The sequence below is a fragment of the Nipponia nippon genome, unplaced genomic scaffold (assembly GCF_047370975.1).
Source record: "Nipponia nippon isolate SJK-2023a ecotype South Korea unplaced genomic scaffold, ASM4737097v1 scaffold_1, whole genome shotgun sequence".
Taxonomy (NCBI): domain Eukaryota; kingdom Metazoa; phylum Chordata; class Aves; order Pelecaniformes; family Threskiornithidae; genus Nipponia; species Nipponia nippon.
The window spans coordinates 86190479-86214214 of NW_028262290.1; the positions used below are offsets into that span (position 1 = coordinate 86190479).

General features: G+C 36.6%; 1 long non-coding RNA gene across 1 annotated transcript; it reads left to right on the forward strand.

The window, feature by feature from the left end:
• The first annotated feature begins 148 nt into the window (after positions 1–148).
• On the forward strand, positions 149–22462 carry LOC148057449 (uncharacterized). The gene is made up of 5 exons (XR_015699796.1): positions 149–544; positions 16516–16558; positions 17590–17745; positions 21285–21382; positions 21799–22462. It is a non-coding gene; the product is annotated as an uncharacterized LOC148057449 (long non-coding RNA).
• The last annotated feature ends 1274 nt before the right edge of the window (positions 22463–23736 follow it).

Below are 23736 nucleotides of genomic sequence, written 5' to 3' on the forward strand. Positions count from 1 at the left end.
CTCACCTTCTCCTGGAGCTCTGCCACTGAGCAGAGGAGCTCCTCTACCTGGGCACACCTCCCACAGGTGTGCTCACTGCTGCCATCCGTTAGTGGTGTAAGAGTAGGGCACACCCTGCAGCCTGACACCTGGGCAGTAGTGTGTTCCCACCAGCGCTCTGTCTGCGAAGCTGTGTCAGTTGTGGTGGGTGCAGAGCTTAGAGAGGACAAGGCCTTCTGCCTGGTAGATACCATTGCTCCTTGGTCCAGCTGGCAGAGCTACAGCACTCTTTGCAAACTGCTGTGCCACGCCCTGGTCACTAGCACTCCTCAGGGGCTTCTTTTATATGTGTGGGGAGCTTTGGCTGCCGTTGGTCCTGGCCCAACCAAGGTCTTGTCAGCCACTGTCACATGAGCTGCGGGCTCCTGGCAGGTCTCTCCACTCCCCCTGAGGTTTCCCTGGTTCAGGAAACCCCACTGTGCACCACACTAGAGCTCTTCGCTGTGGATCCTGCTGGCATCAGAGCTGCTTGCCTTGGTGAGACGAGTGCAGAGAGATTGTGCAGGTGGGATATATACAACTTAAATGTATAAAGTAACTATTTACTGGTACACACATACATAAAAGATAGTCAAGGCTTAATGAGCTGTTGGGTTAAGCGTTTGTATGTTCACCACCACCAGTAAGCTATCCAAAGATGCTTTCCTCACATGTATTGGTCAGGAGGGGAAGGGCTGTCTCCAGTGTCCTCACCATTCCTAAGTCTGTCTGCCACTAGCTCTGATGCTGATGACTTGGCCAGATGTTTCCTAACTGTCCCCCTTGTTTATTTATTTTTAAATTATTTTATACCATACCCTGTTGGTGTTTTTCCTCTTGAATCTTTTAGCTACTGATGATCACCATCTCACTCAACTTAACTTTTGTCTGGAGTTTTAGCTTATTTTTCTCCAAATATTCCTACAATTTTTCTCACTATTTAACAGTTTTTAGTGAAATCTGAGCTAGGGTGATGCAGCTTTGCCACAAGAGCTGGGTCTTGGATCCTTGATACACAAACAGCTAAACCTCTATGTGGGAAGCAGGAACTTTAAAGCAGGGGACTAAAGAGAGGGTTACAGCTCCACCCCTCAAAGACTTCGTATATTTTGAACCATGGTGACATTGACATGGCTATGCTTGGTCATAGGGTCTGGTATCAGGCTGAGCCTCTGCTTGCTCCTCTGTCTAGTGGGAGGTAGCCACCAGCAGGGTTAAGGATCTCCTTACCAGTAGCAATAACAGCTAAGCCTAGTCTTGCCCCTGTTACCATGGTTCATTCAGGATGTGATGCTGCTGTGAATTCAGGCCTTGAGCTGTGATTCAATTCAGTTTTTCTTAAAAACAGAGACATATTAATGAATGCTTGACAATTTCCTGAATATTTGTTAGTTCAAGATACCAAAATTAATGAAAATTGTCTGGCTTCAGTCGTTACAAATGTAATTTTACCTATTAGATGATGTAATGCTCTGTAGTGTATATGTAACTTTAAGTACACAAAAAAGTTGTTAAATACTGGGTTTTATGTATATATGTGTGTCACATACATATCACTGAAAAGCAATTAGTGAGGGAGCAATTGTGCTAGGGAGAGATTTGGATCTGTCTACTAGATATGGAGATTGTTTCAGTTCCCTTTCTATGTTGGGAGGGGAATAAGAGCTAAAGAAGGCAGTGAAGTAATTAGGGGAAAGGATGTAAATGGTGGAGGGATTACAGTAGGGAAACCACTGAAATGGCAGACAGTCACTTTGGGCTAGATTTTCTCTAGATATGTGTCACCCATGCTGCTGCTGCAGAAGCAAACAATGTATGTGTGACATTGCTTGCAATCAGTCTGCAAGCTATCTCTATGAAAATATGGTAAAAAAACTTCCCATAAAATGTTCCAGTTGATAATGATACATTCTGCATGTTTGCTTCTACCTGATGGAAAAAAAAATTGACTTCTATTTAAAAAAAAAAAAAAAATCCTTTCAAACTGAATAAGGAAATGAAATTCCTTCAAAGGATCTTCTGCTTTTATTAATAACATGAATGAATTTGCAAGGTGTAGAAAGATTCCTTCAATTATTTTTGTGTATAACATTGAAATGAATGACCGTTTAGACAATTGGATGTGATCTAATGTAATTAAGAGTACCAGTCTACTGTGATAAAACTGTAATAGATGATTGTGTATTCATAAAGGATGTTTAGAATTAGTGGATCAGTTCCCATCTTATCAAATATTTAAATTACCAGCATACTTGGCATTGGTATAACTGACAGTAGAAAGTTGGTAAGTACTTACCAGTTATCTCAGCTGATGATTTTTTGGCAAGTTCAGCTCAGGAATGAATTTTGGTTTATGTGCAAACATTAATTGCCTTCTCCCAAATAGGTTCTTCCCTTGTTTAACTGAGGAGAATAATAATTTGGAAGAAAGCCTTTGAAAATTTCAAAAGGTGTGTTTTTAGAAATACTAATTTTAAAGGTCTTATACTTGCCTTCAGCATCATTAGTGATCTCTCTTTGTTCTGTAATTATAACACTGAATATGATAAACCTTTACATTCTCAGCTTGATATAAAAACAGTTTTTCAAGTCAAAGTACTTTACAGTGTAAGATTTTTCTCTGTAAATGGATAGTATTCCTTTACTCAGAATTTGTTTTTTGCTAGTGTGCAAGTGATTTTTCCTTGCTCTTCTTAAACCGGCTTTTTATCTTAGGCATAATCTTTAATCCAAACTTCTAGTTGCAAAATATCAGAGCGAATAATTATAGTGAGAGGCTATTGCAAATGAAATAGCAATTGTAAATTAGTTTCTCTGAAGTTTTACTAATTTTTCCCCCCTTAATATGTTCTTCTTCCTTCATTGCTGGAAGCAGTAAACAATGTACTTGTTTATATCTGATATATTATGTTGCTTCAGGATATATGAAGCTCCCATGGGATATTTTTACACTTGGATGCCATGTCTTCTGCTTCCCCAAAGCATTCTTTCTCAAGGTCAGTTGTAGTTTATTCATATGTTAGCAGACAGAACATTGTTTCAAAAGCAGTCGAAGTAACAAAGTCCCATTTCCTATGGATATGTGCTTTATATCCTCTAGGGTTTCTTCCCTCCCTTCTCTTCATTGAACCCTAGCTGTTCCTCTGGGTTGTAATATTCTACCACGAGACAGAGGACAAAAGTGGCTCTGCTCTTGTGGATCATTGTGTCTTTATGGCCAATGTCTGTTGTCAAACCATGTGTGATGGCTGCATTCTTCTTGCATTTCCCACTGCAAGGACTTGCTCTGTCTCTACAAAGTGCATGGGAATTTGATTCTCATTTGAGGTCTTTATTGCTCTGTCAAGTCTGGTTGAAATAGTCCAATTGGTGAACAGTTTACTAAGATTATGCTGAGTTGGCGTAACAAACTGAAGCAGCGATAGGCAAGTAATTTTAGGAAAGTTTGGAAAATTCTGCAATTTATTTCATTTATCTGTTTGCATCCAATAATGTTGAATAAGCAATGAAATTTCTGACATATCTCTAGCAGTTTAATAGAAGACACTATGTTCCTAAACGTCATCACATTTACTATAGCCATGTATTAGGTTCCAGTTCAACAGCTCTTATAATTTAGTTTTGACAAATTGATATCTCAATATTGTTGAAGTATTTTTCTTATCATACTGTGGTTAGTAAAGCCCTCTTTTGTTACCATTTCATCACATTTTCTTCCTAAACTATCACTTCATCTTATGTACAATGATTGGCTCTGTTTTAGTACCTTTTAAAATGAGTACTAAACACAAGCCATAGATCTTACTGGTTCATATAACAATAAGTATATTGTTCAGTATTGCAGAGCATGATTGAACATGTCTGTGATAATTGATGTGTACAAAGACACTTCAGCTGATGTCATTTTTGTGATTGCTTAAATGAAAAAATCCTTATCTGCACAGATGGCTTTTCCTATGTGTCTTTTAGTGATCCGACTAATTTACTTTTGGAGTATAAATTGCATATGTTGTAGATAAAATAAGCTAGCTTTCACATCTAAAGATTATATTTTAAAAGAGTATTAATATAATCTTAATATCAATCTTAATGTTTTCTTGAGCAATAGCTAGTTTTAAAAGTTCAATGTACTTTTAACCATTTCATCAAATTATGAGTTAGGATCTTAGTTCAGAATTGATATAATTTGGATAACAAAGTCTTGGTGAGCGAAATGAGCTAAAAAAGTAATAGCCTCTCTCTAAGATTCCACATAATTGCAGAGCTATCCGTATGATAAATGATATTTTGTGCTGCTTAAACTAAGGAAAAATGGGAACTAATGAAGAAGGCAGGACCTCTAGTTTGCTTATTCAAATCAAATGTACTGTGTGCTGCAAGAATGTTAAATTGTTGGAAAACGTCCTTTTGAATTACTGCAGATGCAGATGTCTCCTCCGTTCTTCATTCTTGAACTGAATGTTCTCAGTAGTTCTAGCTTCAGCTAGGCTGCGCTTCAGCACAGGCTGTGCAGATCAATATGATGGGGTGTTTGTGAAACTTTTGTTGTCATCTAAACATGAAATTAACTTATTCAGACAGATCTTTCTCTGGTGTTTTGAGGGGAGGGTTTGTTTACGTTTTGACTTTAAAAGTCCATGCATTGTAATAAAATTGATTCTCAAATAGCCTTCACTTTGCAGGTTAATTTTTTTGCAATTTATGTTTGGGCTTTTTTATTTATGTAAATGCATACTTAGAGAGCAAACGTGCATTTTGCTAGTTCACTTCTCTTCTGATTGTGTTTATATGTCACAGTTACTGCAAATCTAAAAATAATTTTTCTGGGTTTTTATCCTTCAAATTATCTCTTTCTATATCTTTTATGGGAAAAACAATTTGAATACCCATACTAGTTTAGATCTTCTGTGGAAATAAGAGATGGTGCTATAAATGCTTTCACGTCAAACAGTTTTAAATGCCTTTTGGGGAAGAGGAAACTTGTTCAAAGTGTATGTTTTATTCAGAGTGCATGCATCTTTGATCACACTGATGTTCAATAGGTACTGCAATATTTCAGCAGAGAAATACAGAAAATTTCTACAAGCAAACAGTTTTCTCCAAATTTTCTCATACATCTCCATCTTGGTGAATGGAGTAAAATCCAGTTAGCAGCCGGTCACTAGTGGTGTTCCCCAGGGCTCAGTGTTGGGGACGGTCCTCTTCAATATCTTCATTGATGATCTGGATGAGGAGATCAAGTACACCCTCAGTAAGTTTGCAGACTACTCCAAGTTGGCTGGGAGTGTCAATCTGCTGGAGGGTAGGAAGGTCCTACAGAGGGACCTGGACAGGCTTGATTGATGGGCTGAGGCCAACTGTATGAGGTTCAACAAGGCTAAGTGCCAGGTCCTGCACTTGGGTCACAACAACCCCATGCAACGGTACAGGCTGGGGGAGGAGTGGCTGGAGAGCTGCCCATTGGAAAAGGACCTGGGGGTGTTGGTTGACAGCCAGCTGAACATGAGCCAGCAGTGTGCTCAGGTGGCCAAGAGGGCCAATGGCATCCTGGCTTGTATCAGGAATAGTGTGGCCAGCAGGACTAGGGAAGTGATAGTGGCCCTGTACTCGGCACTGGTGAGGCCGCACCTCGAGTACTGTGTTCAGTTTTGGGCCCCTCACTACAAGAAGGATATCGACGTGCTGGAGCGTGTCCAAAGAAGGGCAATGAAGCTGGTGAAAGGTCTGGAGCACAAGTCTTATGAGGAGTGGCTGAGGGAGCTAAGGTTGTTTAGTCTGGAGAAGAGGAGGCTGAGGGGAGACCTTAGTGGTCTCTACAGCTACCTGAAAGGAGATTGTAGCGAGGTGGGAGTCAGTCTCTTCTCCCTAGTAACAAGTGATAGGACAAGAGGAAATGTCCTCAAGCTGTTACAGGGGAAGTTTAGGTTGGATATTAGGCAAAACTTCTTCACTGAAAGGGTAGTTAGGCACTGGAACAGGCACCCCAGGGAAGTGGTTGAGTCCCCATCCCTGGAGGTATTTAAAAGACAAGTAGACGTAGTGCTTGAGGACATGGTCTAGTGGTGGACTTGGCAGTGCTAGGTTAACGGTTGGACCTGACGATCTTAAGAGTCTTTTTGAACCTAAACTATTCTATGATTCTATGATCTCAAAAAAATAGATTTTTGTCCAGGAGCTTTTTGATTGTATGCTAAATTTCTAAATGCTTTTTACTATTTTCTCTTCACTAGGTCTACCTAGGCTCTGCTCTTGGCTCTTCTTTTGCTGTCATGACTTGAGTGTGTTCTATGGCACTCTCAAACCTTCAATAATTTATGTAAATATAACTAAAATAAAGATTGTGTAATAAGGAACATCTTAAAGTCTCCTATGCAAAGTTCAACTGGCAGAACAATTCAACAGAATTCAACAAAAGAATAATTCTCAAGTTGTAAAATAAGTAACAGTATTTAAGGAATAACCCAACAGTTTCTTTGTTTTTTGTTTGTTTTTGGTTTTTGTTTGTTTTTAATGGTTCACTAGTACTAATAACATGGTTATGTTATATAAATGGTGAGTTTAAGAGTTAGTACAACAGGTTGTCTGTGTTGGACCTCTCTATTCAAATACTTCTTGCCTTGCATTGGACATCTTTCTGTTTTCCTAGTAAGAACTGGTGCAACAGCATGCTGTCATTCACAAAACCAGATTTCTGTCCAGGTGCATCTACCATTTGGATTGCCTAAGATTGCCTGCTGTGATCCATCTTGGGCCCCCGTTTGGGTTCTGCTGCTGCTGGGTTTCTGTGGTTGTCTTGAGCAGTCTCTTCTTTAAAAAAAATGTTCAGTAGCAAGGTTCATCATGCCAATGCTATACGAGCACTTTCGTTTTGGCATTAGAGGTGACAGGAGCAATGCAGGAGCAAGAACAAAGATCTGAAAAGGCAAAAGATGGTTATGGTTTTTATGAGGATCATAAATCATCAAATGTGACATGAGTCTTGAGTACAGCAACAATGAGGAACAGATAGTCTTATTCTGATCAATAATACATTTGGTAAAGTCAAATAAGGCAGACTTATGTCAAGACACTTCCCTTCAAAAAGGAGATTAGGATAACACAGACCTCTTTAAGTGATGTGTCAGGGTTTATAAAATTGAACTACACACCAAGGGACTGATGTCGTGGTTTAACCCCATCTGACAACTAAGCAGTATAACACAGCCACTCACTTTACTCCCACCTAGTGAGATGGAGGAGAGACTCAGGAGGGTAAAAGTGAGAAAACATGAGAGTTGAGATAAAGACAGTTTAATAAGTAAAGAAGAAGCTGCGTGCACAAGCAAAGCAAAGTAAGGAATTCATTCACTACTTCTGATTGGCAGGCAAGTGTTCAGCCATCTCCAGGGAAGCAGGGCTCCATCACACGCCACGGTTACGTGGGAAGACAAACGCCACAACTCCGAAAGTACCCCCCTTCCTTCTTCTTCCCCCAGATTTATATGCTGAGCATGACATCATTATGGTCTGGAGTATTCCTTTGGTCAGCTGGGGTCAGCTGTCCCAGCCGTGTCCCCTCCCAGCTTCTTATGCACCCCCAGCCTACTTGCTGGTGGAGTTGTGTGAGAAGCAGAAAAGGCCTTGACACTGTGTAAGCACTGATCGGTAATAATGAAAACATCCCTGGGTTATGAACACTTCACAAATCCAAATCAAAGCATGATACAAGATCTTATGAAGAAATTTAACTCTATCCCAGCCAAAACCAGTACAGGTGACCAAGGAATCTTTTCCTAATTCTTTGAAAGTAAGAGAAAGCAATGGAATAATGGTGCTCAGCCAACTTTGGAGACCCCATTAAGAATCTAGCAAAACAGTTTCAGACTCTGAATGTAATCACAGAAGTATTCCATGCTGACAAATAGGTATACAACTGGCTGTCTGAAGGATGGAACTTGCTACTGATAATTCTCAAAGCCCATTTTCTAATTGCATGTACCTATCATATATGCTGAAAGCTCATTATCCAGAAACCAAACATTTCATATTGACATCTATTACCATGATGTCTGATTACCTTGTATTTCAATTTTGGTAATCTATAAAAAGACATAAAATTTACAAAGGCAAGCTGATGGGGACTTGAAAACATTTCACAGGACTAAGAGAAACACTACTAAGTAAAAATAAATCTAAGCTGAAATTTGATTATAATTAGGGCATAATAATTGTCTTATTTGTTCATAGGGTTTTTTGGTAGTGCATAAAATTAATAAGCAAAACACCTGTCAAATATGTTGGCAAGCAGGGTTGTATCACCTTAGTGTAGTTCTGAAGTATTGTCAGGTAAAATCTTTGAACTCAGAATCCTTGATATTAAACACTGTGCACCATCAGTCCTCTCTCTCAGATGCAATTAGACATTCTGAGCTTCACTCTGTAATATTGTAGGTATAGAAATAAGATATAGAGTGAAATTAATATCAGAATAGATTTTTAAATGGTAGTGCATTTGCACATTTATTGGTTATGTTTTATATTGAGAGAGGACAGTAGGTTTTGTTGGTTTTTTTAGATACATTTAAGAAGATATGCACTTCCTTGAGGTATGTATACACACCAAAAGAGAATCCAAGAGTTCAAAACTTTCTTTTTTTGCTCGCTGTTTATTTCTAGCAATAAAACATGTTGGGTGATAATTTTTGACTGACTGAGGGATAAACTTTCCAACATTACTCAGTTTACACATTCATCTGTCTTACAGTAATGCTTAGTTGTCTAGAAAATAATAAAATATACAGTTTGTGAATATTTACCTTCCTCCCCACTGTTTTGTAGTAAGGGAGATAAAATCTGTTTGGATACACATCTCCTAGTAGTTGGCATAGACCATTAAGTAGGTGCATAGGAGAAAAGAAGAAGGAAAAAAAGAGAGTGGAACATAATTCAGAGTGTCACTGAGTACCTGACTAGGTAGGGTTGCAGAACCAAGGTTGATTCCTGTTTTAAAGTGGAAAGTCTATATTAGTAGTAAGCTAGCATTCCACAAACTCTACTAAGGAATTTGTAGTAGTTTTGTGACAGAAACTTCAGGTTTGGGTAAAATGTTTGAGTTTTACTTGTTAGAATATTTCTTCAGTTAAAGATCTAAACTCCTTTGAGATTGTTGAGCAATACTGAAGATTTTTAGGTATAATGAAAATCAAAGTGTTTCTTTTTCTGTTTCTTTATGACCTAGAGCAGTCATTACAGATGTTACTCTAATAAAACCTGGTATTTGTAAATATTTGTATCTGAATGATCATGTGATATTTCATTCTTACTTTCCAAATTTTTATCTGTATCTCCCATTCACAGTACATTATAGAAAGACATTAATTTCTGTAGTGTATATGTGCAGCACGGAGTACATTGGGTGTGTTCCCGCTTACTAATTTTATTTATAATGTTAAACATTTTTAGTAAGGTTGTTTCATTTTCTTTCTGCAATGATGGGTTCTTAGAAAGGAGGCGGAGTAAGGAGTAAAGGTGGATATGAGTGTGGCTTATGTTCATAATCAGCTCTATTAACCCTCTGTGTTCATTCGATTTAATCACTATAGTGAGGTTAGCCTCTAAAAGTTAGGCCTCTCTAAGGCAAAGAGGTGTTAGACTGACGAGTACCTTTTTGAAATTTTCTCTGAGAAATAAATTTGCTCCCTACCTTGAAGTAGTCTGTGTTTGGATTTACAAATACGAAAAAATAAAATATATTCAGTTTGGAGGATAAGCCACTGATGTCAGTGAGCTTAATATGACTTCAACAGGTCAAGAATTGAGCACATCAGACGCTTTCTTGAGGGGCCATAGGGTTTTCTTCTTTGTATTTACACAGTCCTTTCAGATGGAAGGAAACAGGGATAACAAAATCTATCAATACTTCTCCCAAGGATCATGGAATATGGCAGAAATAAAAACTGAACCAAACTTCCACTGGAAGCTTAAATGCAGAACAGTTTTATTGCTGAGAAAGTTCCGTAATAAGATCCATTTTTCATTTTGAATAACTGTAAGAAAGAAAGATACAGATAATACTACCAGACTCTTTAGTATTCTGGGTTTGAATGTTTGCAATGTAATTGTTTACACTGAGATTGAAAATCTTAATTCATCAAGTCAGGAGGTATATTTAATATGTATAATGTGGTATGCTATATATATGCACATTCTGAAAAGAAGGGGATTTATAAATTTTGTTTAAAAAAATGAAATGGAGAACTGATGCATACTTGTTGAAAATTCAGAATTGCACAGGAAGTCTGACAGGTGAAAGCTTAAATAAGCTTCATTTATTATTATTTTTTAAACTACTTTTTATAAGTAGTCAGTGGAATGCCGTGATTGGGAATGACTATTGTTGGACCACTATTCCAAAGAAGTCAAACTTGGAGATAGACTTCAAATAGAAAGATGACCTTTTTAAAAAGATCAGTTTGTATTAATGGCATCATCTACTTGTCACTGGTTTCTTCAGGAAAAAAAAAAAAAAAAAAAAAAAAAAAAAAGGAAAAATCTGAGCATTGGCAATGTTTCTCAATGCTACATGATAATGATACTTTCAGTAGCAGGTCCATTGTATTTATGTCATTAAATTCTCTGACTTCAGTATTATGTTTGTCAGCTGCCCCTTTTGATTCAGCAGTCCTACCTGCTGATGAGATGTAGCATCTAATACATGTCTTAAAGCTTGAAAGAAATATTCTTTCTATCTGTCTGGTGAGAGAGTCAGTCATTTCCAGAAGATCACAACCACTACTCTGCGTTTTGGAAAGGGAGTCTGTCTCTAACAGACTGACTGTAGCATTAACTTCCGCTGAAACAGCTTGCTTCTCTTGCATACCAACACTGTAGATCCTATAGGTAATTGTAATTTCTTCAGCCTGTAAGGAGACGCTAGAATTCAGAAACCTTCCAGTAAGATGCTGACTCTGGAGAAAAAGCTTCATAGTAAGAAAGTTCATATTTCAGATCTGATAATGGTCATAAGAGATGAACAGTTACAGTTCTGCAAGAGTACTACCGGCCGTTTGAAAAGTTACTGCAAAAGAAACAACTAAAGGCTGAGAGCTTTGTTCTTTCAACTTACCTAGTCCTGGGAGTATGTTTCTGTTATAAAAGAAATCAGAGAAATTCTACTCTCAGCCTTGTCTTCACTGCAGGTTATCTCAGCATTTTCAGAGGATGAAAAGTCAACACCATCATAATCACTGCCTCTTTAAAACAGCATATCTGATGTGTTCATTGGGACTGTTAGTCCGTTGTAAAGACACACATGACTAGTTACCCTCCCAAACCTCTTGATAACCTCCTCCTTTTCAGAGTGCTATGGTAGGCTGCAAAGGCATCAAGTAGGGTGTTCTGTTCAATTCCACATGTTTACATACCCCTTCCCTATCCTTTTTAAAGCAATACATTAAGTATGTTTTCTGTTTTGAGAAGTTCAGTATTGTTATCGGACCCAACTCAGTCCATCTGACATATCCATGACTCAGTGGGAAATCCTTGGACTTCTAGATCCTGTGCCAACATCCAAAACCTGACTTTGGTGTCTTTCAAGTAGTGTATCAGTGCATCAGACATTGGTGGAGAAAGTGCAGGTCCCTTTGGAAGTCAGAGTTTTGCCTTTAGGTTAGTGGCAACATCTGACAAGCTTAGATGTTGTGAGAATGGTATTCTTCCACTACCATCCAGAATCTTAGTAACAGATTAACTTCATTTGGCTTGCAGGTTCACTCAGACTTATATTTTTTACTCATCTTCCAGTATTGTCTGAATGCCCCAAATCCTGGACTAAATTGCTAACAATGATCAAATCAGAAATTTGCTGTTTCTCTGTCAATTTCTATTGCTCGCACTTGCAATGAATAAATACACTGTCAGGCACTGGCATATGGTTAATAGCTCATGATATGTAATAATCTCATCTGTATGATTCTGATTGTAGTCTTTTAAGAAAGATAAATGTGCCATTCAATAGTCTTTCTCATGTAGATATTGTATCATTAAAAGTTTTATGATCAAGCAGTCCAATTCCCAGGCCCTCTGAAGTAATTTGGGCTAGCAGGTGTATCCTCCTCCCAAAGTCGCTGCAATCACCTGTCAGTCCACTGCCAAAAGTGTTGGGCAGTTGCATTGTGAAGCATGTATAAAAAGGGCAAAGAGCTCGCACATCTATGTTGGACAGGAGAGAAGTAGCATGCTAGAAAAAATAAAAATTCTTTCCCTTGTATTCTGCAGAAAGCAGTCACAGCTGGATGCATTTTCTTCTCTAACATTTCTAAGTTACATTTTCTGCTCCCCAAGCATCATCCTAGGGATTAGTCCATCCAAGGTATTTTTAACATTGTTTCTAAGCATCATTTTGAACTTCCTGTAGGCTGAGGTAGCTGTTCAGTTTGTACTTACCATATAAGTATACTTTAGAGATTCCTGACTTAGATTACTAATAAATGGAACAGCCATAATCTCCTACTCCAGAAACATTGCTATTGGACTAGTAGCAATGCTTTTGGAGCTTTAAAGCAATTAACTCTTCTATGCAGACACTTCAGAACTTAGCTGATTATATAAGGAAATAATTGACTATGGAAATGCATCTTATCTTGGCCATGACAGACTACTGACTCCACAGTCATGAGCTCCTAGAATGCTCTTGCTGTTTTCCTGACAGTCAGTGAAAAGTAAAATTTCATTTAGATACCTATCGTGAATGGAGCTATTTTGAACTGCACAGCAAGACATGCTAAACCCTCTATTCTCTGTTGGCTGCATATGCTGCCCTTCCTAATTATGGAAGAAATTCTCTGTGTTGACTATTGTTTTCCTTGGTAGACTCTTTGGATTGCTTCCTGCAAGTTTGGGAGACTTATAAAACCTGTTTCACACATTGATAGAATGAGAATCGATTGAGTTGTCTATTGCATTACTCATTTCAGAGCATGAGGTCATTTGGTGTACAACTCTGGATATCAGCTGGTACTTTTAGTCAAGAACATGAACTAAAGTATATGAGATGCAGGTGTAATATTAATGGAAATATGATGGTTTTTTTAAATATTGCATTTCCTGTCATGGGAATAATCAAGTTTTAAAGGTCATGCTAGAAGAAAGTGCTGCAACATTATCTTTATGATGTCTTTGGGTATGTTATCTTTGAAACAAGTCATAAGATGTCTAGTTATAAATCTGATGAGAGACCAATTCACTTATTCCAAAGAAGTCTCTAATATAAACTAAGACTACATTGTAATACATCAAATGAAAGTATAATTGATCTTGTCCCTTCCTTGCAGTACCTTGTTTAGTTGGTCATGTTAGTTTAGCTTATGGTTCCTAAAAAAGTTCAAAGCATTATTTCCAGGTATAAAACTTCCTACTTCAGGATTCCTTAAAAGAAATTTCTCCCATTACATACAGGGGGATAGAATGATTATCTAAACAGTTTTATAGTATACAACTTGAATTTATTTTTGTACTAACATTTTTGTTTACCATTCTTTCTTCTCTATGTCAAGACAGCACAAGCAAATCTACAGGAAAACATTCAGTTAAGTCAGCTTTTCCTTAGCCAGCAAGAGCTTCTGAAATGAAACATTATAAGCATCACTGATTATTCAGAGTAATGTTCCCCTGTTAAAGATCTAATTTCTTACTATACCTTGCTTACTATTCTTGATTTTGATTTGCTTAGTAATCCCTTGTTTAAATCAAACTATTGATATCTAAATGTCCATGACAGCAAACCCTTTTTTTTTTTTTAATCTGGTTGTTACTCACTGCTAAAATGTGGCTTTGGTTTATGGTGATTTTTGTATCAAAAAAGAGGAAATTCTAAAGGTCAAAATAAAAATTTTTTGATTCAGAGCTTCTTTGTCTTCCTTGAGAATAGTCTGTGGCACGGATGATGTAGGACAGACAGGAAGCACCCTGAAATAACAAGGGATTCCATAAATTAATAATAAAAGTTTATATCTAAGAAACTACCTAAGGAGTCAGTCTAGATTTAGTCTTATATTCACAACCAGTTTCTAGCATCCTTACGTTCTTACACTTGGAGAGAGATTCTCAAGGAGAACAAATCAATATAGTTCCCCTGAGATAAGCTAAACTATACCTATTTGCATTCATCATGATTTTGATATTACTTGATTAATAGTTTTCCTGTAACTTAGTTTTGTGGTTATTAATATTTCATGACATAGAGATATACTTACTTATCTTGTGATTGACACTCAAAAATTTCAGAGTTGTCAGTGTTTTTCCCCACATTTTTCTGCGTTTCAAATCCTTTCCATAATTGACACAGCACAGGCACTTTTTATAAAGAATCTTTCATGGAAGTGTACTAGACATTGGTCTTTAAACATGTAGTGGTAACTGAAGATGTCATAAGCAAACAAAGCAGAGTTCTTAAAAGGTAGCTGAAAATCCTATGCCCTTCAAATTGTTTGCGTTTCATTTTCTTGAATACTTTGATGTCAATTTCACAGTTGTCACAGATACTTCTAAGCTGGCCAATCCTAAATTTATCATCCAAACTGCAAGCAGGAAAATACCCCAGTATTTTGTTCGTTTCAGAAAAAATCCATGCTGACTTTATGCATAATGAGGTGACACCAGTAGCAATCTAGGCCAGCCTTCTCCATCTAATGGTGGTTGATACCAGCTCTTTCACAGAAAAAAGCAAGAATTCATAATGAACAATAAAGACCTTAAGCTTTTAGAAAAACAAGGCGGGGGGGGGGGGAGCACAAGCTGATCTTATTCTTTTAAAACAACAAATACAATGAACGAGGTGTGATGACTATGCAATCCTTGTGTGTTTTGCTTTTTGTGTATGAAGTTTCTAAGATTTTTAAGATAGGAAAAGCAAAGGATATCTGACTATACGATTTTATCGTGCTCGCACTGGACTGGAAGTGGTCCAGTGCAACACTGGAATCTGGATCTGTTTTTTCATTTTGCTAGATATGAAGTTCACTTGTCCATGTAACTGCTTCATCAAAAGACCTATTAAAGTATAGCAGTTGCATAATTTTATAAGCTAATTTTCAAGCAGTCTTAGAAGGAAAAACCTCAGCCCAAAAACTGACAGTTTGAGAAGAGCAGTGATTGAAAAGAGGAGTTTTATCTACACTGTAAGGATTGTAATTTGTTGATATAGAAGTTCTACAAGAACTTATGTCAGTGTAGATGGCTTCTTTTGACAGATGGATTTTTTTCTGCTGATACGTCTGCATTGCCTTTTCATGTGATGTGTACTAAGATATCAAAAGTTTTCTTCTTGGAGGCTGTCTAGACCTGTTTGAGACCTGTTTATTATAGTGAGAAACAACATTGAAAGGAAAGAGGGAGGGGTATTTTTAGTACCTTCTGGCATTGTGCCTGCAGTACTTTGTAGTTCATATACACTGGGACCATTAGCATGATGGAGGAAAGAAAAGACAAGGATTCTCAGTTATATTTGTTGTTAATACTCACAACGATAAAAATGCAGTATGTTTATAGACACTGTGCATGTTAAAAGATTCACTTTATGATCCATTGTAATCTATTTTACCTGGGATGGTTCTCAGATAGGCTGGAGTAAATTTCTTGATTTTTATGAAGTTGCATTGGATTTGTACCAGAAATACATATGTGTTTCTTTTTTCACACTGTATATGTCAACCTGTCATTCTCTGAAGCTGCATTCCTTGTATAACTTACCGTGTACCATATTGCTGATGTAAGGTTTATTGCCTGATGAAACTAATTGCTACGGATTATGAAATGCTATACAGCTCTTTGAGAAATCTAGCAGTTTTACATGACTACAAGATTAGTCTTTTACTATATAATTAAAATAATAGTGTCTTTGTCCAGATTACTTTATGGTTTGATTGACATGCACACATGCATGCATAAAATAGTTAATACATACAAAAATGAAATTTGCTCTGCCAGCCTTGGTCATTCAGAAATGATATATGGCAAGTGCAAAATCACATACAGTCTAGTGATTTAGAGAAAGACAATGAAACAGGAGAAAGGATTTATAGAGTTCATCCTGTGCCACCTATTCTTATGGGTATGGGAGGGAATTTATAATCCACTCTGCTTTTTCCCTTGTGTGTAAACACAAATAACAGAACAATTATTTTTTTGTGACTGTTTGAAGATGGAAATTATGCCTTGGGGGGAAGTTTATCAACACTTTGCAAGGCCTTTGCTGTAGGGAGATGTGTTACTGGAAAAATATATGTATAAATATATATATACACACACACATATGTACAAATATACATGCATGTATGTTTATATACCAATGGATCTTACTTTCTCAGCTTGCCAGGACTCTGACCAACAGTGTTACTCTGGAAGAGTTAATAAAGAGCAACTGAATTTCAATCCAAACAGGGTGGCCTTCTTTTCTGGGTGGTGCAGCTGCCTCTGAGGCAGAATCTACATTAATAACAGCTTTGCCTTTCCATTTGGCAGGATCAAGACTCTTCTTCTGGCATAGGAGTACAAAAACCAGCAGGTAGGAGATGCTGATGGTAACCCTCTGTGTTTGCCAGATTTTCGTTAAAGGGATAAATGTTCTGTAGTATTTGGCAAAGACCAGTTGCTGCAATAACCACTGCTTTCCGTCACAGCTTCCTTTTCCCTTCTTTCAATTACTGTCATCATCTTCTGGATAGTTAAATAGGTTCATTCTTCCTATTGTTCTAAGAGTTTTTTTGGGATGTTGTTTGTCTGGGGTTTATTTTTGTTTTTCTTCCCCTCTGTCTCGTCTTACAGTTTCTTCTTGGGGAAGTTAATCTCTTGTACTATAATTATCAGTGTTATCTCTTCTGGAATCAATGTGTATTCTGGAAAGCTGCTTTTTAAACTGTAGGGTTTTTTTCTCAGACATTTTAATCCAAACTCTCAAAATCTGATACTTGGCATTAATTTGAAATAATTTTGCATGGAAGTGTCTTCTGAATGCATATCAAAGCATTCAGTAGTATGTCAGTGCAAATCACTTGAATTTAAGGGGGATGAGGAGTGTTTTGTTTTGTTGTTTGTTTTTTTTTTAATTTACCACAGCTGAAATGGACCAAAGAGCAAAAGACCCATGTGATCTCAGAGCAGTGCAAGAGAGGAGAGCCAATGTGGCTCTTTCTTCTGTAATGTTGATGATAGCAAAAATAACCATAGTCAGATAACTGAATGCTGTTAAGATTTTTGGAGCAAATGGAATGCTTTAAAAGCCTGAATACATGACTAAGACTTAGAAATAGTTATTAAAAGTAAGACAGAAAGAGAAAATACATTGTACCAGTTTAACTTTTTAATTCCAAATCTAAATTGAAAATACTCCTTAAGAAATTCAGAGAACAAAAGCAAGATCTTTGAATCTTTCCTTATGTTCTGCTTTGTCATCAGTCTTCCCCCCCCCCCCCCCTTGTCGTTATGTTAACTTATCTGGTTTTAAACTTCACCAATAATTATTAAGAAAGAAGAAAACAAACTGACAGCTCAGTAGATTTGAAGCAATTTTGTTTTGTTTTGTTTTATCTATTCTAGGTTATGCGGTTTTTTTCCTGATACCTGCACTAGAGTTGTGATGCTTCTTCTATGCTTGTATGTGTTCCTGCTCCAAAGAAATTTTAAAAATCTGAATAGCTGCTGCAACAACTCAGAAAGAAGCAACAGAGGGATTTCTTCTGAAGTGTTCACCTGGTAAGATACTATATCTGACTATTCAAAAGTTTATTTCAGAAGGAAAGAAACCTAGGACTCACATTGTCACTCATTGTTTGAAAGTTACATATGCCTTTTTATTTACACAGTCTATCATTCCTAGTTGGCTTTATTTAGATGTGGAAAAATGCCACAAATTTTTTGAGGACTGAGCTATTTGATAGTAAATAGAAAGCATGTGTATGTTAATGCTTTCACAGTTAAAAGAAAGCATAATATACCATAGCATTTTTGAACAAAATGAATAGCATTTAAACAGTTTTGATCCCAGAGTTTCTAATCAGCTTTTCTTTGAAACAGCTGTAGTATGAATACTTGGTTGACTACCAGAGTGATAATGCCGATTTCAGAAGTATTACAAAATTCTTCTAGGTTTCTCATTTACCAATTGCATTGTTAAGAGTGACTCTAGAAATACTATGAATTAAAGACTGGCAAGTTTTCCTATCTGGAACTTGATTTGTTATAGGAAGGAATAATTTTGTTCAGAATCTGAATGGTTTAAAAAGAAGTCATCAAAATGTGGAGGGAGATTCAAACTAGGACAGGTGCTGGGTGGTCTTTGTGGCCTCTTTATTTTGGTTGATAAACAGCTGAGGCATCTGTTGACATCAGCTAGATCTGGAGTGGTTTGTTATCACTTAAACTGGTGCAATTGTGAGAGAGAGGCTGTCATCAGAGTATATGATCATCTTGATATTTAGGCCAGTGAACTTCAAAGAGAAAAAGGGTCATTAATTTTCTAGTTCTTGGCAGTGTAAATTTGAGCCTCCCCTTTCCTGTCAGAATAAAGGAGTGCTCAGCTTTTTTATTCTTCTCATAGGGAAAATTCTATTTCTCTTCCTCCCAGCTTCCCTGATTAGCACAAAAGTAAAAATAAGCTTCAGCTCTATCTCTCAACTCAGAGTGGACAAAGGTACTCTAGCAAGACACAAACGTGTCATAAAGAAGCAAGGCGCTCAAGAAAGAAAGCATGGAAAGTGAAAGTGTTCCATTTCCATATGCTATGTAGGTCATGGCAAATCTGCCACAGCTCTTCTCATTGGCTTTTATTGCATAAAATCACACAGGTTTTAAAGTAGGAAAAGGAAGAATTATCCTGGCCTTTTCACAGTAGAACGTAAGCTCTTGGTCTGGTTCACTTCTCATCCAGGCAAGGAAGATCAGCTTATTTTGACACCTGCTGGCAGCTTAGATGATACCTCAGAAATTATATTTACAACATGATTAGCTGCATGTGCACGTGTGAATTTGGAAGTGGCTATGGGTGGGCAAGGAGGGATTATTACTATTCTTCCACTACATTAAGTTGATTGGATTTTGGACTGGATTGGATTTTCTATGGAGCCAAGTAGTATACATTTGCTTAAGCATGTATCAATACAAATGCGTTTGACAAAGATAGCTTCAAATCCATTCTTTGCACGTCATTTAAAAGGTAAAGCAGAGGGTGTTAGATTGTTAGACTCTGTTGTCATCTAGCGGCCACTGGAGCAATGGCAAGCTGTTTAATTTTTATGTTTTATAAAGGAAGTTTCTAGGGAGAACAAGTCAAATTACAGTCCTTTGTAATATTTTTTTTTTTCTAATCAGTAAGAAATGTGAAAATAGTTATGCTGTTTTAACACTCCTGGTGATTGGTTGAGATCTTCCACTACAGAGTTTGAATAATGTTATTCTTGAGATTTGTTACCCTTTAAGAACTGAAGGAAAACAAATTGTTTATTCATATAGGCCTCTCTCACACTGAATGCCCAGTATTATTTCATTCTTCCCTGTGTTTCGCATGACTTTAATTCTTCATTGATGCGATTTTTACTACGTAGACAGCATCAAAGCTCAGTCTCAATTTTATCCCATTTCATTTTAATGATGCAAGGCAAATGATTATCCAGATTTTTTTTTAGATTATCTACGAGGCCCTTGTAGGTGGCTGAAAGTATGTTCAGAGAAACTACAGTTTATTAGAAGGCAGTCAGAGGAGTTTGTGTGGTTTCTGTTTGTACGTCTGAAAATACACCTATCTTTTTTAACATTAAGCATGTTACAATTTTTCTCAAAAATAACTGCAGTTGAAAATCTTTACTACTTTTTTTTTGTTGGTTGGTTGTTTTTTCATTTGTAGGTACAGAAGGAACAGTTGCCTTCCTATCTCTTCTATGTACAACATACTGTAAAACTAGAAACTTTCTCAGAGGGAAGCTTTTAATGATTTCTAACCTTTAATGGGTTTTATGCAGCTGTGATCTTCAAAACTACTCCTGAATTATCATCTCAATATTCAGATTTACTGCAGGGTTAAAAGACATTCATGTGAAGAACCCTTTCAAAAACTCAGTTTTCTGTACCATGTGGACTTTCCGTTCACTGTTTCATGCTTTCATTTTAAATTAACTTCATAAGAATAAAGGTTATGCTTCTGTACTCTTCAATGTGATTATAACAGCCATGGTAGAAAAGAAGAAAATCATAAGCTGTTCCTAGTTATCTAGCTGTCTGTGAAAGTCTAGACGAAAAAAGCAGTCTGGTTTAGGTCTTGCTGTCCTTTTGCCTCCATGAAAATGAGAATTTATTTTATAATCAATTACTTCTTTTAGTTAAGGCTAGGCAGAAAATACCAACACCTATGGAAAATCGCATATAGTAATCACGTTTGAGTCTGAGTTATGTTTGCTTGTATTTGAGGAAACAGTTTGAGTAATCTGGCAGTTTATATATTTATGTAAAACTTAGTGGTGAAGAGTTACCCAGTTTACATATATAGAAGCTGTGATACATTAACTTCTCTTTATGTATCTATCTCAACCTGTTTTAGTTGTGATAACTTGCAGTTATCTTATCTCCCTACAATTTAACAGGGTTTTTTTTTGTAATTCCTGATTGCCTTACATTTAAACTACAGTCAAGCAGATTAGTAAGACTTGTTTACTACTGGAAAGGGAGTGGTAATACCACTGTATAGAATATTTTGGGCCAGAAGAGGTATTATACAGTTTAATAGAAAATCATGCTTAAGCAAGTAATTGCTAAAAGGTTCATGTTTTTGTTACAGTGGGTCGAGCTGTGGTTTCTGGAGGGTTGTTTTAAGGAGGCAACGTATCTGTTAAGAGTTGAATGCCAAAACCACAGAGCTAATAATCGAGTTGTCAGTCTCCAAAATGTTACTGTTTATTTAACAAGCAATTTAAGGAATATTTGCTGTCATTTAATATACTGGAAATAATGGTGGTGATGGGTTGGTTTTAAAGGACAAGCCAAGTTAGTACAACAAAGTGCTCAAAGTCCTATGCAAGCTACTATTTAAAAGGTATCAGTGTGTAGAAGGTTTGAAATCAGATTTTAAAACACATTGCAAACTCCACAGTTTTTCTGTGCTTGGTTTGTGTGCACTGCCATCTGTTTTCTATTTTTTCTTATAGCGCAGCTTAAATATGGAGTACAGCAGTACTGTATAAATATTCATATTGAGGATACCAGCCTTTATGACATGTATTTTCTGTTTTTATTATGGCTTGTAGACAAGACTCATCCAGAATGGGAACACCTCTCACATCTGTCATAGGCTTGAAGAAAGATGAGAAGGAGATACTGGTCTCTGGATTAGTATAAGCAATTTGTAAGTAACGGGCAAATCAGGAAATCAAAAACACAATGTATTTGAATAACTTGTACATTAGTAGGTACCAGTGAATCATTTCATGAAAGAACTAAACTAGTTTAGAAGTTTAGAGCTTTAGTTCTTTGTTTGGAACTAGTAAGATTTAATATATTAGATCTTAGACTACAGTCTATATTATAAATAAATTCCTTCTTACCTAAATAATAATTAAAAAAAACCCCCTATCTTTCTAGACAATTTAGTAAACTAAATGAATACTCACTTACCTGATTTTTTTTCATTCTTCCATGGCATTTTTTGGTCAGGGTTTTCTGTATCTTTAGACGTTTTTTCCAAACTGGAAGGAAAATTCTCAAGTCTATTTACTTTGTTTTCTGTTAACCAAAAATATGTTCTCTTGTTTTCTATTTCAGTTCTTCTTATGCCTTGGATATGCATGGGATATGCACCTTTATGCAACTAGGATCCTTCCCGCAAGAAAATGACAGTGACCAAGAGTGTTATCTTTATTTGTATTACAGTATTGCTTTCTTCCTGTGCAGCAACGGACAGAGTCCCTCCATCACATCAGGTAACCACTCTGCCAGCAGTTACCTGTATCCTCTGGGGATCCCTCTCAAGCATCCTCAGTAGGAGAGTGGGCTGTGCGTTCTAAACCAAAACATTTCAAAGTTCCTCAAGCTCAACATATACTTTTTTTTTCTATTTCTGTTGCTGGGCTTGCTTGCTCTATGACCCTCCAGTTTTAAGATGAGTCATGTGTAGATCACAAGTGGCTTTCCACTTGTTACTTGCAATCATACTGTTAGATCTTGCAGAAATTTGTTGATTTATTGTCCTGGAAGTTCAGATCTGGCCTCTGTCAGACAGTCTTCCTTATAACAATTCTCAGTACTTTCTGTTCCTCACTAGTTTAATTGTATGTAAATTACCAATTTAATTTGGACCTTTAAGGTGTTTTGTTGGACTTAGTACATTTACAATTAGTTTACAGCATATCTTTATCATGAGGTCACACTTCTTGGTTACTGAGGTTGGATGGTAAAATCTGATCCATTAGTTTTCTGACTCTCTTTGTTTTCTGACTTGTCAGGCAAACAGTGTTTGCTTTATTTTATCTTTGCAGATTTTTGATGTATTTAGCATATAAATTATTCTATCTTGATAAATGTTCTCATGTTGTTTGATGTTGCTATAAGTTGAATGAAATTTCAGTGTAAACTTAGCTTATTTATTATTTTAGCTAATAGCAGTTATCTATTTCATTCATCTGTAACTATTCTAAAGCTTCATAAACAAAAATAAAACAAGATAAAATAATACAAGCTAAAATCATAATATTTATCTATTATTAGATAATACTAGATGTATTAGATCTAGTATTAGATAATACTAGATGGATACTAGTATTTTGGAGATACTGGAGCAAGGAAGCAGATGGCAGCTTACATCAATATTTCACACCTCTGGTAAGAGATAAAATAGAAGGATTCATAATACAGTCTCCGAAACTTCACATAGGGCCTTAGTGTACGTGTTTCCAAAGAAAAATACTATATCCAGTTTCCAGAAACTTAGTAAAGAGAGAGTGACTTTTCAGTACTGATAAATGAAGAGAGCAGAATAAATAATAAGGGGCATGTATAAAGAAAATGTGCAGTGGAGGACCTGAGTCTGAAATGACAGTAGGGCATTTCATTAGATGAACCATTCTGCTATAACCCAGATAAAATTCTGATAGTATTTGAATAAACATTTGAAGACTAACTCCTGTGGAGAATGCAGTGCTCAAAACAGTGTATTGAACTGTCAATAGACAGGTACTGTGAAGACACAGGGATAGTTCTAACTACACCTGGTACTTGTAGTAAAGCGAAGACAGGTTATTCAACAAGCTAAATAACATGAGAAAAACATGCATTTAAGTACTAAAGGCTAAGCATAACAGCATTCTTTGTGGGAACTAAGGGAACTTTCAGTGTAACAAAATGCATTATCATTTTATCTATTGGATGTTAAATGTAATAATGAAATTATAGAAGAAATGTATTTTTTTCCTATATATCTTGTTCCTGGAATGACTCCACAGCAGTGCTAAGGAGGAGAGTGATGAGTAGACTGAGACAAGTAAAACTATAAGGCAAAATGAGATAAGTTACCCCAAAAAAAGTGTTTTCCAGCATTCTCTGTGGCAGTGACATTTCATTTAAAATACTTGGGGGGGTGTGGTGGTGTGGTGTGAAATTTTAATTTACAGTAAATTTAATTTTAGAATAAATTTAATTTTAGAATTGGATAGAATTTTTTTAACATTAGGTTATTTCAAGGTGTAATTCCCCTTTATTTTGAGT